The 12,926-nt window shown below is 39.4% G+C and overlaps 1 protein-coding gene across 17 annotated transcripts in view; it reads right to left on the bottom strand.

Annotated features, from left to right (window-relative positions):
- The window catches only part of TTLL5 (tubulin tyrosine ligase like 5), a 254,847-nt gene that overhangs the window by 63,546 nt on the left and 178,375 nt on the right, over nt 1–12,926 (bottom strand). The gene's annotated exons all lie outside the window — the stretch shown is intronic.

Raw genomic sequence — 12,926 nt, 5'->3', positions numbered from 1 at the left:
AAACAATATTAGGAGAAAAATAATATAATTGACAATTACTTAGGATTTTTATTAAAAGGATCTCTGGCAATTGATTTCCACCTGTCGGCAGCATAGTTAAAGAGACGTGGGAGAAATGAAATTTCCTCACGGCGAGGCCAAAAGGAATCAGATCAAATGCTCTCAGGAAACGTTCACCTTTTAGGTAAACTTTACTAGTATTATTTTTGTCCTTTATGAACTTTATTTTTCAAGATACAAAAGATGAACCGGGTGGCTTTAGCAAATGTTAACCAGCCCTTCTACACTAATGCCTTGGAATGTCCCATTTCAGGAAAATGTGTCCAAAAGTCCCAGGCTGGGCTGATATGTGGGTGATCGAGGGGTCTTGTGTGGAGGGAATGTGTTTGGCTGAGAGGTTTGACAAAGAACAAAGTGATTTCAGAGGCAGAGGATCGGGGCATTTCCACACAGACGAAGTGGGCTGAGATGTTCCTCATCTCTGCAAACCACCTGAGAGGGAAACTAAGGAGCTGTTTACTTGCCTGCATCTCTAACCAGGGAAGAGAAACCAAGGAAAACCCAAACCCACGGACACAGCCAGGAGGGCAGTACTGTGGAGTGTGTACGAGGGAGGCAGGAGGGGAGAGATGGGAGAGGGGTAGGGGGGTGGGAGTAGAAGGAGGCGAAGGGGGTTAGTCTTAACACTGTGGGAGAGCGTTCAGGAACCCTCCAAGAACAAGTAACCAAAGGGTACAGCAGAGGCTACCTTGTGCCATTGGCTCAAAAGCAACCCATTCCTTTTAAGCACCATTTCCATATCTGAGGTCCTAAAATCTGTGAGAGAGGCTCAGCTGGGAGGGAAGAGAGAGGCAGGAAAGGGCTATCCCAGGCTTCTGGTGGTGAACACTACATCCCAGTAAGTGAGCTTAGATTGAAGAGTGCTTCAAAGGTGCCTAGTTCAGGATGGGGAAAAGACCAGGAATCAGAATGAGGGCTGAAGGGCTCTACAATGGCCATCCATAAACCAGTTCACTGGGTGAGTAATAGAGGAGGAAAACCACTGTTAGTAAAGAGCTGTTGGAAATAAAAATATTTTTACTGAGTTAGATTTTTCATGCTGTGAGGGAACTGCCATCAGTAAGAACATCTATTCAATACATGTTACCATGGTGACAAGTTAACCATATTTCAAATTCATTTGAGTTTTTCTTTTGTTAAAAAATCTTCCTGGGGCATCTAAATACAAATAAAAGGATGAATAAGAAGAGCAAGATCAGAACAATGAGTACAGTAAGCTTCTATTGTGTAAAAAAAATACATATATATATATATATATGTACACAAACATACATATATATGCAACAATACACACATACAAACATTTACACCATGTTGGTATCTGCACAGAACAATTCTAAAGGGATATTTAAATAACTGATAACCTCTATGGAAAAGAATTGGTTAGCTAGGGGCCAGGGGGAAACAGAAACTAATTTTTTACTGTGTATCATTTGTACCTTTTGAATTTCGTAACATCCATTATGTAGTTACTTATTATAGAAATAAATTACTGAAAAGTCAAAAGGAAGTCGGGTTCTAATAAGATTTAAGCAGGTAACAGAGTAACTCTGAGTACAAATCAAAGTATCCAAATGAAGCCCAAGTTTCAACCAGCTTGGTACAGGAATTGCCATTAGACTGAGTTGAAGAAAGAATTGACTGTTCAACACTTATTATGGCTACAAAACCAGAGTAGATCAACAGTGTAAGGAAGAGCCTAAGGTAAGTGGAAAGGAGCATGGCTTTGCAGTCAAATGTGCTGGGCTCAAATGTAACCCCTGTCACTTATAAACTGGGTGACCTTTTCAAGTTACTTAACCTCTCTGAGCATTAGCTTCTTCATAAGCAATTAAAATTACTTCACTGGACTGTTGGGGATTAAATGAAGATCACACAAGTAAATGCAGCCCAGGCACTCAGTAATGATTTCTTGAAATGAATCCAAGTACCAGACACACACTCAATGCTCCACTCCTTCCTAAAACACCACCTCAGTTTCCTGAGGAACCAAAGGGCGGGATGACATGTAAGTCGGCTTATCTGTAATGATTTGTGAATGGTAGTTGGTTACGTATTTTTCAACATATTTTTCTAGTCTTATGATGATACTCACTAGCTGCAAAAGCAAACTCGTAAAATGAAAACACATGTTTAGGTTCCCCAGCTCATATACTCAATTCTCTCTGGCAGAAATAATCTTTTCCTCTTCTGAATGCTTATAAAAATTTATCTGGATGTGTCTTATCACATTTAGCACATTCTACCTTATATTACAGCCATTTATATATGTACTTTTTTTCCCTTCTGGAATACATACTGGAAATGCCTAGATTTATATCTGATTAATTTTTGCTTCACTAACAGGCCCTAGTAGAATGCTTTGTGCATAAAAAGTGCTTAATAAACATTTACCCCATGAGTGAAAAAAAAACTTACATTATATCAACTATTGATTTTCTTTTTGTAAGCAACAACTAAATTCATATACAAGAAAATAGGCAAGTTTGTGTTTACATAGAGATGTAATCTTGCAATAGGACCATCTTCTGGAGTTTAAATAGTGCCTAGTGTGTTATGTGTTCAGCTCATACTCAGCCACAAAGTGTAGGTAAGCCCTTCTATAGATCCCAAACAAAAGCAAATTCACCTTCCTATATGCAAATTTTAGACATCGATGTTCCATAGTCATAAGATCAGTCTTTACCTCAAACAACAAAATAAAATAAAATAGGAGAATTTATTACGTGGGAGACTCATTTGCCTGGATACTAATACGTCTTCCTTTCTTCCTAACAAAACTGCCTTGACTTTGTTTGGGTAATAATGTGTGCCCAGCTTAAAAACTACATTTCCCAGTCTCTCCTATACCTTGAGATAGCCATGTGACATAGTTCTGAGTTGTAAACAGAAGTTTCCAGGTGCAGTTTCTGGGAAAGCTCTTTAAAGGGGGCAGACTGGGTTGGGTGGTGCACAGCTTTTGCCCTTTACTGTTCTTCTCCTTACCTGTAATATGCATATCCAACTAGAGGTGGACAGGCATAGCGTGGAAGTCACTTGCTAAGAATTACAGAGGATAAAGACAGGAGGAACATGGGCTCCTGATAGCACCATGGACTTTAAGAGAGCTCACCTCTAGATTTCTGATTATGTGGCGAAAAGAAAATAAATCTCTAACTTGTCTAAGCCATGGGTGGGGGGTATTTTATTCCATGCAACTACATGGAATCCTAGCTGAGCTGAGATATAATTCACAATCTACCAAAGAGTCAAGTTTATTTAAGCCTTAATGTAACATAAAAGTACCTCACCTCAAAAAAGGAGACAGTGTTTCCAAACAGGAAAAAGCTTCTAGGTTCTCATTTGTTGTTTGGTGATCATACTCTTCTTATATTGAATGGATAATGAAATGATTACAATTCTATGCCATCCCCAAATTCCCAGAAGTCAGTAATGTAGACGAGTCCATCCCCAGGTGTTTCACCAAAGCCAAGGCTAAGTCGAATGAGAGACTAAAGTCATCAAATCTGATAAGAAGAAACCCAGGAAAGTATTCAAGCAATGTTAGAAGCAGACGTATAAACAGATGCATTTAGACTATTAGCAGAAATCAGCTACCCCAGGCCTCCCCCACGACGGCCTATATTGGCCCTAATTCTACAACTCTACCAATGACAGATTCTGTGAACTGTTTCATCCTGATATTCATTCATAAATGAATAGAAGAATTATATAAACTTCTCTCTACAGAATTGCTAAGAAATGTGAGGTTTGGATATATAATCTTAGCACTCTGCACTTGTGGGTTAACAACGTGGGACCGGGGCCGCACTGTCATCAGTCAATGTCCTGGCAATGTGAGAGCTGTTATAAGCACTGGCCTCCATGCAAGACCTGGTCAACAGATATAAGACTTTTGCTTCTTTATTGGGTGTGGGAAACAGCCACGCTTCAGCAAGGAGACTCGGAGAAAACCACAGTTTGAGGGCTGGCTTGGCCCCAGGCAAAAGACTGGAAAGGCCCTCCTTCTCCCACAACAGAAGGGTACTCGTGGGTGGGAAGGAGGAATTTCTGATAGACAGAACACAGACTGCAACTGTACAGGGAAGCAAGATCTGCGCTCTCGTACTAGAAAGATAATACTGTTTGGAGATTAAATTCTGGGGGAGTGTGTGTGTGTGTGTGTGTGTGTGTGTGTGTGTTTTAATTCCTTCCAGAGAAACACTCCTTTTAATCTTTACTCAGGCTTTGTGGTGATGGAGCAGAGCTGGAAGACTCTTTGCAGTGAAATAACTCTAAATTCATTTTTTTGAAAATGAAGGGAGATAAATTAGGCAAATGTTAATCTCTATGTGAGTGGGTTAATGTCACTTTGTAACCCCCTTTACTTTGATTTCAGAAGTGCAAACACTTTGAGGCATTATATGAGATTTTATCCTAACTTGGATAAAGTTGGGATAAAAGTTACATAGCACACAAAGCCACTTCTAGTTCTGGCAGCTGAAGTACAGGGATGGTGTATCTTCCTGAGCAGGTAAGATGCTAATCACTCACCCTATTACATCCAGGTCCAGAGCTGTTCCTTGCCAAGAACATATTACGTCTTTTGGGCAACCATATGATGCTTTAAAAAGCCCAGGGCCAGGGTGAGGGTGAGGGTAGCTGTTTCTATTTTGGCAAAAGCAAGCTTCCAAAAGGCCTTTGCCCCACAATGAATGCAGTTCTTGGCTGTCGTCCATTCACAATGTTTGTAAGCTGGGACAAGACTGAAAGCTGAGCAAGAGAAACAGAGTACAACCTCTGGTACTGCAAAAAGGCACTGGGCAATGCTACCTCCCCAACAGGGATGGGCGGCAACCCTGCAGATGCTATCGGTCATAGAGAGAGACAGACTGATGACTAAAGTACCCAAAACCGGACTTTGAGCTGTCAAAGATGTTAGAAGTCCTCCAGCATATCCTTCCATTTCTAAAACCAACTAGAAGCTCCCTCTCCATTAGCAACTAGGAAAGTAGATTCTTGCTAGTTCAAGTGACCTACCAAAGGATCCAAGTACAGGTGCTTACCTGGGACAGAACAATATAGGAGAAACTATTATTTACCAACCAACTGAAAAATATGTGCTTTAGGCAGCCCCTAAATCAACTGTACTTGCTAACATTTGAGAAACCATGCAGGTCATTAAAAACATATTCAAATATACCTACGTGTCTCAGACTTCTGCATCTAAGCAAACTTTAGATGCCAACAGTGTCTCTGAGTTGGTTTCTCAATAGCAAGAAGACAGTTGAACTGATCTTGGGCTGAGGGTGTGTTACTACCATGAGGCAGCTGGCTAAGCCCAGGGCTGCAGCCCATGATCAGAAAACCCAAGGAAACTGACCAGCCCTATGACACCACATGGATGACACTCCCTCAATAGCAGCCCCACCTCCCACTCTAATAAGACAACCAATTAATGTCATACATTGGTAGAGGCTTATATTCTGATGGCAAATTTAGACTCCTATGACTGTAAACTCTGTTTTGCTTTCTATTTTTTTCTCCCTCAATGCTCAGCAATATTTGGCAGACCAAGGGTTTTTTTTGTTTTTGCTTTTGTTTTTAGATACAGATTTGTGGAACAGATGAGAGCACACATGTTTCTCGCATTGTTTGTATTCTGAGGGACAGGTAATTGGGTTTCTTCATTGATTTCTGCTTGGAGGACGTACCAGGGATGGAACTGGAACCTCTTGTGTGCTGAGCATGCACTCTACCAATTTAGCTATACCCTTCCCCCTCGTTTTTTGGGGTTTTTTGAAACACTTCAATTTCTTAAATACACGTTCATTACAAAAAGGAAAACAGTTTTGAATTCTACTCTCAGAGATAACCTCTGGTAACATTTAGATTTTTTTTCTGTGTATAATCACTTATTTTCTATACACATACAAGTATTTCTGTGGCCTTACAAACATGGTATATGGTATCTGATGTTTTGGAGATTGCTTTTTTTTATTCAATTATCTATCTTGACCATTTTTCCCTATCTATAAGGGTAGATCTAGATCACTGTTTTTAATGGATGTTTATTTTCCTTTATGGTTTATCATAATTTACCTAACCAATCACCAACAGCAGAATACTATAAACTGCCACAGTAGATGTATATTTGCAATTATGGAAATATGTTCCTAATACATTTTTAAGTGGGGAAAAGTAGGACCCCTCCAATCTTATACTTCCTTTGAAACCACGCACACACACAAACACATATTAAGGCTGTCTCTAGTTTATCTTGCTTCTTAAGAACAGTGTTGTGATAAACATCATATTATTTCTATCTTTTGACATATGCTGGATCATTTTCTTAAAATAATTTCCTTCAAGGAGAATGGCTAGATGAGAAGGCTCCTTCTTCTTCTGGCTTAAGTCTTTTTTACACATACTCTAAAATTGCCCTCTGTAAAGGTTGTACCAGTTACATTTCAATCAGTATGTCTGGGAGGATAATTTCCTTGTCTTTCCTTGATTATTATAAGGAAATACTATGGGTCCCACAGAAAGCTGGTTCATAATCTGATGCTAATACTGTCTCTTTCCTTTTTCCATGTTTATAAGACATTTATATGCCTTAGGACTAACATATTATTCTTTTAACCATTTCACCAGGTACTATTAATCATTCTTTCTACTCTTTCTCCTCAGAGCTCCCTCTAGCAACCGTGAACAAATTAATCTGCATATAATTTTCAGCTGTCCAAATAAGTAAATGTTAGTTTAAAAAACATAGCTAATTAGTACTTTGTGAGTCTTGAACTTCTCCTAACCACCTTCTTTAACATCATCTAAACTAATTTTGCTTCTGGCACAGGGGTTTTAACTAAACCCCAAGATGAAATTACAATGCTATGCATATTTAACATTAAAAGTAACACATAATAGAAGAGACATCTGCACACCTATGTTCACTGAAGCATTATGCACAATAGCTAAGATGTGGACGCAATCTGAACACCATCAACCAATGAACGGATAAAGAAAATGTATACACATATACGTGACAGAGTACCATTCAGCCTTAAAAAAGAAAGAAATCCTGCCATATGCTACAACATGGATGAAACATCAGGACATTATGCTAAGTGAAATAAGCTAGTCACTAAAAGACAAATGCTACAGGGTTCCACTTTTATAATGTATCTAAAGTAATCAAAATCCTAGAAACACAAAAGTAGAGTGGTGGTTGCCAGGAGCCGGGGGAGGGGGAAACAGGGGGTTGTTTGATGTATATGGAGTTTTAGTCATACAAGATGAAAAAGTTTTATTAATCTGTTGTACAGCAATATGTATACAGTTAATGAGACTGTATAATACACTTAAAAACTGTTAAAAAGATAAATTTATGTTTTTTACCACAATAGAAAAAAGTAATACATAATAATAAGAACAATGAATTTTTATTGAGTTTTTATCATGGTCAGCATTGCTCTATTTGCTTTACATGTTATTATATAATTTAATTTTCCCAACCATTTGAGGGCAGTCCCATCACCACCTCCGTATATAGAGGAAGAAACCAAGGCACAAAAGGTTTCCATACTTTGTCCATGATGGCACAGCTACTAAGCAGTACGTGAGATTCGAGTCCCAGGAGGAGTCTGAGTTCACAGCCCAACTACACTATACTGCCTTCTTCGTTTATGCTGTGCTGACTCCCTTTATAAAGCAAATTCATTGAAATCAAAGCTCTCTTCCAAAGCAAATCTAAAGCAAACTTAGCAATGTGTTCAATTTTCACCAGATGCAAGCAAAAGACAGAGATTTTACTCCAAGAAGGAAAGGTTGAAAAAAATTTTTCTTTAAGCAAACCTTTGTCACTTATTTTGAAAGTTAAAATGTGTAAGTGTATGTGTGATTGTGTATTATATTTAAAGGTAACTTCAAAAGATCAGCAATGACCCTAGACTGAGAGTTCAAAAAAAAAAAAAAGGTAACTCATAGCCTTATTTTCAATTCTCTTTTATCTTTTATTTACTAGTAGTTTTAGTAAATTATTTATCTCTCAGGACCCTTGTTTTCCTAACAACGTCTTTATGTCTTTTATCTCCTGATGAGTAAAATGAAATAATTAGACAAGGCAATTTCTAAGTTCCTTTACAACTTTAAATTCAGAGTTAATAAATAACTAATTTGTCTTTGTCTTCAAATTATAGTTTGATTTATTTGGATAAAAATCTCACATGCTCATCTCCTGTTCATCTTACACAGACTTTGCTGTCATTTATCTGTGAAGTTTCTTCCCGTGGCTGCATCCATCGTAGATGAACAGGGTTCTTTATGTTTAAAGATGAAGTCTTTCATCATCTCATACAAAGTTACTTCTGTGAGTCCCTCATATCCCCACAGACAGAAAAAAGCTACAGGTCACAGAGTGAGGGGAGGGAATGAAACTGGCCACCAGGCAGTTACAGCAAAACCACATTTTAAGAACGTACAGAAAACAAGGTTGATCCCAAGCAGCTGGTAGCTGAACAGTTGTCTCTTAACATGCCCACAACCAAGCGGAGTTCTGAATTTTGATTCACTGCATTGACCTTTTTCTTTTTTATTGCATATGGGTGTATAGCAGCAGCAGCACTAATATAATTGGAATGACTTATCTGGCTGATGATAAATGTGTAAAACAAGAAGAAATGAAGAGTCATTTACTCAAGGGGAAGAGAGGTAGAGTAGAAAAGGGTGTTGGAAGACTTCTGACCTGGTTTGACTATTATGACTGCAATCAGTCAGCTGTGCAATCTTGTGTAAGTTACTTAAACTCTCTGAGCACCAGTTTCCTCATCAGTGGAATGGAGATAATACTATACCTGGCACACAGGAGGCATGCATTATATGTCCATTTCCCTGCCCTCACCTTCCTGCCTCTAAGATTCCAGAGGGACATTACTCTAGCAACAACTTAGAAAATAACCTGGTAGTAACCAGGAGACTTCCTCCTATTACTAGTAGTAATTAATCAGCATAATGAAGTGGTGTCTATATTGTAACGATGCCTTAAGAATCAGATTTTATGGTATTGAAAATGCAAGCATGATGTTAATCATGTAAACGTGTCACCTGTGGTATTCACATTTGTAGACACCAGTTGTGTTTCCTGACAGTCTTCTCAAAAGCACCACCATAGAAATAAAATTTAAAACATTATGATAATCGAAGAGATAATTCCTATGTTATTAATAACAACCCACACATGTGCTCTGAATCTCCAAACTTCTAGAACATATTCAGGATACTGCATAAGTCAGTGGTCCCCGACATTCTTCCTAAATAATAAAACACAAGGGACGGTAAAGTGTGGGTATTTCTAAGTGCTTTAAGCCCAGGAACACCTTCTCAAGACATTTCTTTAATTAAGGCTTTGAGGTAACTGGGATAACCTACATTTAATTAAATCTTCTCTTTTGCAACAGCATATATGAATAGTAGGAGACTAGTTAAGATGCCTGAGAATAACTTTTCAAATGCAGTTTTATAGGTGGCAATAAGTACCTGTTGAATGCAGGAATAGCAACTTAAACTTTATAAAAGTAGCAATAAATTTAACTACTATTTTTTGAATGCTTGAGTATTGTCAGGAAGGTAGTATATAACATGATAGCCAAGAGCGTGGATGCTGGAGACTGATAGCCCTGGATTCAAAAATCCCAGTTCTTCCATTTCGTACTACTTTTGTGACCCTGGCACAGTCCCATAAGTGATGCTTTGTTTTTACATCTGTAAAATGGGGCTAACAAGAAAGCAGCTGTGACGGTTCTCTGTGATAATACAAACACGAATCGAGGTGCAGTGCTTGTTGGCACCTGGCAACCTCCTCAGGACTGCAATCCTCATGATAACCCACAGATACACATTATTATCACCACATTAGAGAGAAAGAAACTGAAGTTCAAGGGAGTTTAAATAACCTGTCCCAGGTCATGAGCTCAGGTTTAAACAGGATTATCTGACTCCAAAGTCTGTCCACAGTGTCTATTTCCCAATAGCCGAATGTAGTTTTCCGTGCATTGTTTCACGTATTTTCAATGTATTTTTATTAGGTAAGAAGAAGAGTTTGGTTTGGCAAAATTTGTGAAATCAAATGGTTCTAAGAAAACCATAATCACAAACAAGCTATAAACTAAGTGTTACATGAATTGCTGATAAAGGTCAGAAGAAAATATAAAGTTGGACAAAAGAGCCCCCCAAACCAAATGAAGGCAAAGGCAAAAAAAAACAAAAAACAAAAAAACCCCGAACCCTCATTAGGAAGACTTAGAAAGACTTCCCCTGCAGAGCGAGTCGGCTGGCTTGCTCCCCCCAGCCCCGTGCCAGTGCTGAGGCGCTAGCGTGTTATTGCTGGCTGCCTCCAGAAGCCGGGTGCCTGCTGAATTTCTCTTTCTCTCCCCTCCCCCACAACACAAACACACAGCAGCTGAAGGCTTGGAGAAACAGGATTCATTCCTGCAAGGGGGCAGAATTTTTCTAGACACATGCAATGAACTTTTAGGAGCAGAATAACAAGACCTGGCTGTGTTTATATGGGAATCTTTTCCACACCTGTGAGGTTGCACTGTGTTCACACACGCCATTAGCAGAAAGCACATTACGTATGGCACTCAAGATGCTGCCATCATACTGAAGGACCCCTTCAGGTGAACACTGAGTGGCCCCGGGTCCTGCTTGTTTTGGACCTTTGGTTTCTGTTGCCCCTTACTGAATCTAGGTTATTCTGATGAAGCTGTGCATCGTGGGATGCAGGAAGTAAAGCACAGGCAGCATGGAAGGATGGGAAGAATTTAGGATGCACAGTTTTCTCCGACCTTGAGTTACCTTAAAAACGGTGAAAATTAAGTCTACTAAAAATTGAAGGGCTTTGGGAACCAGTGAAAAATTAAGATGCACTAAAAATCCCCCCTCTCTTCCTTTGTTGTTAAAAGAAATTTCAGCAGTGCTGCCTTGGCCATCAAAATGTCCTTAATTTTTCTGCGTTTGGGGATTTTTTTTCAGTCTGAAGGAGGTAGAGAAGAGAGTGGGAGGGCAGGAGATGGGGGCTGGGAGCAGAGGTTTAACAAAGGATCACTTTAACAGAAACTACTGAGTAATCACTCTGCCCTGGGCCAAGAATAACATCAGCTCAATGTCGGCAATTAGAATCAGGTCAGCCGGGCTGTGAGGCCCTCACAGCCAGTGCAGCCCTCCTCGCAGACCCCGGCAGGGAGGGCTCCTCATGCTGATGTCACCAGCAGCCACTGCTGCCCAAGAAAGTCCCCCGACTCAGCTGAAGGAAGACTTTTTTACCCTTCTCCTTCAGGGGCGGGAAGCCAGTATGAGAAGGAAGTGGGAAGTAATGAGGAAAACCAGAGAGAAGACACATTGGGATATATCCACACAGAGATTCACTTTCCCAGCCACAGGCTACCAAGGTCCTGCAATTTCCTCAACCATCCTGAAACTCATTTTAAATTAATTAATATATGTAAAGCACCTGGAATAGTGCTTGGACCACAGTAAGTGCATACTAAATGTTGGCTATTATTACTAAAACAAAGAGGGAGGAATCTGTGCCATTACTTATCTCTCAGCCATCATACAACTTGAATCCTGGGAGCAGTGGTTGCTGAGCAGAAGATACCCTGATAAAAAGAATGAGCAGAAGTTTTCAAGTTTGGCAAACTTACTTGTCAGGAGACTGTGGTAGATGAAGTGAAAGATGGGAACAATGTTCCTATAAAAAAAGATTGTCTAAAATTTTATAAGGGCAACACAAAATTTTAACAAATCCAGTCTCCCTTCCAAAAGACAGAAAACAAATAATGAAGTGGAGACATTTCTAATCTCTTTCTCTCTAGCTCAGCGGTTCTCAAAATGCTGTCCCCAGAAGAAAAGCCTTAGCATCTCTGGGAACTTAGAAATTGAAATAATTGAGGCCCAGCCCAAACCTACTGAATCAGAAATGGCGTCACGAGATGCAATTGGCGTTTCAACAGACCCTCCAAGGGGTTCTGTTGCTCAAAACCAGGGGTCTGCAAACTAGGACTTGCAGGCCAAATCCAGCCTGTCATCTGTTTTTGAAATAAAGTTTTATTGGAAAACAGCCACACTCGTTCATTTACATATTGTCTGTGGCTGTTTTCATTCCACCATGGCAGAGCTGAGTAGTTGCCACAGACGCTGCAGCTAGCAAGGCCTAAAATATTTACTATATGATCATTTACAGAAAAAGTTCTGCTCTGATTTAGAATGTCTTTTTTTTTTTATTACTAGTTTTCCCCATCAGTGTGTAACAGCTTAGTTTCAATTTTGTCTTATTTTGTATAGAATGCTATCAAATGGACTGGATCAAATGTATTTCCTTTTACTTCTGGCTCTGAAAGCCTCTGCCAGTGGCTCCAGGTGAACTTCCTCTCCCATGCCCATGTTCCAGGACCAGTCTTTTGTAGGGGTGATTCAGTACATGACAATTTCTAGATTTATCAGTGAAATGCTAGACAGAGATGAAGATCAAAGCTTATGCTGCATGAATGGTTTGAGATCCCCATTTCCAAACTCATATCTTGAATCAGTTTTCCTTCTTGAAATTAATATCTTCAATAAGGTGGCTATCTAAGTGCTGAAAAGGATGAACTTCCTCTGCATGTAATGCAAGAAAGACTGCGTGATTTTTCCAACAATATTGTTAGGCGATCACTATGAAAGGCACTGTCCGTGTATAATATAACATAATGTAATGTAATGCAACATAACATAATACAATACAAAGCCCCTTTTAATGTCCTGTTCCATAAACAGGTTTCTCTTGTGAATGAATACTAGGTAAATCAGATTTCAATTCACTGCTCTCAAACAGGCAATTACCAACCAAA

This window comes from Camelus ferus, chromosome 6 (genome assembly GCF_009834535.1).
Source record: "Camelus ferus isolate YT-003-E chromosome 6, BCGSAC_Cfer_1.0, whole genome shotgun sequence".
NCBI classification, from domain to species: domain Eukaryota; kingdom Metazoa; phylum Chordata; class Mammalia; order Artiodactyla; family Camelidae; genus Camelus; species Camelus ferus.
This window is presented reverse-complemented; position numbering and strand designations above follow the sequence as displayed.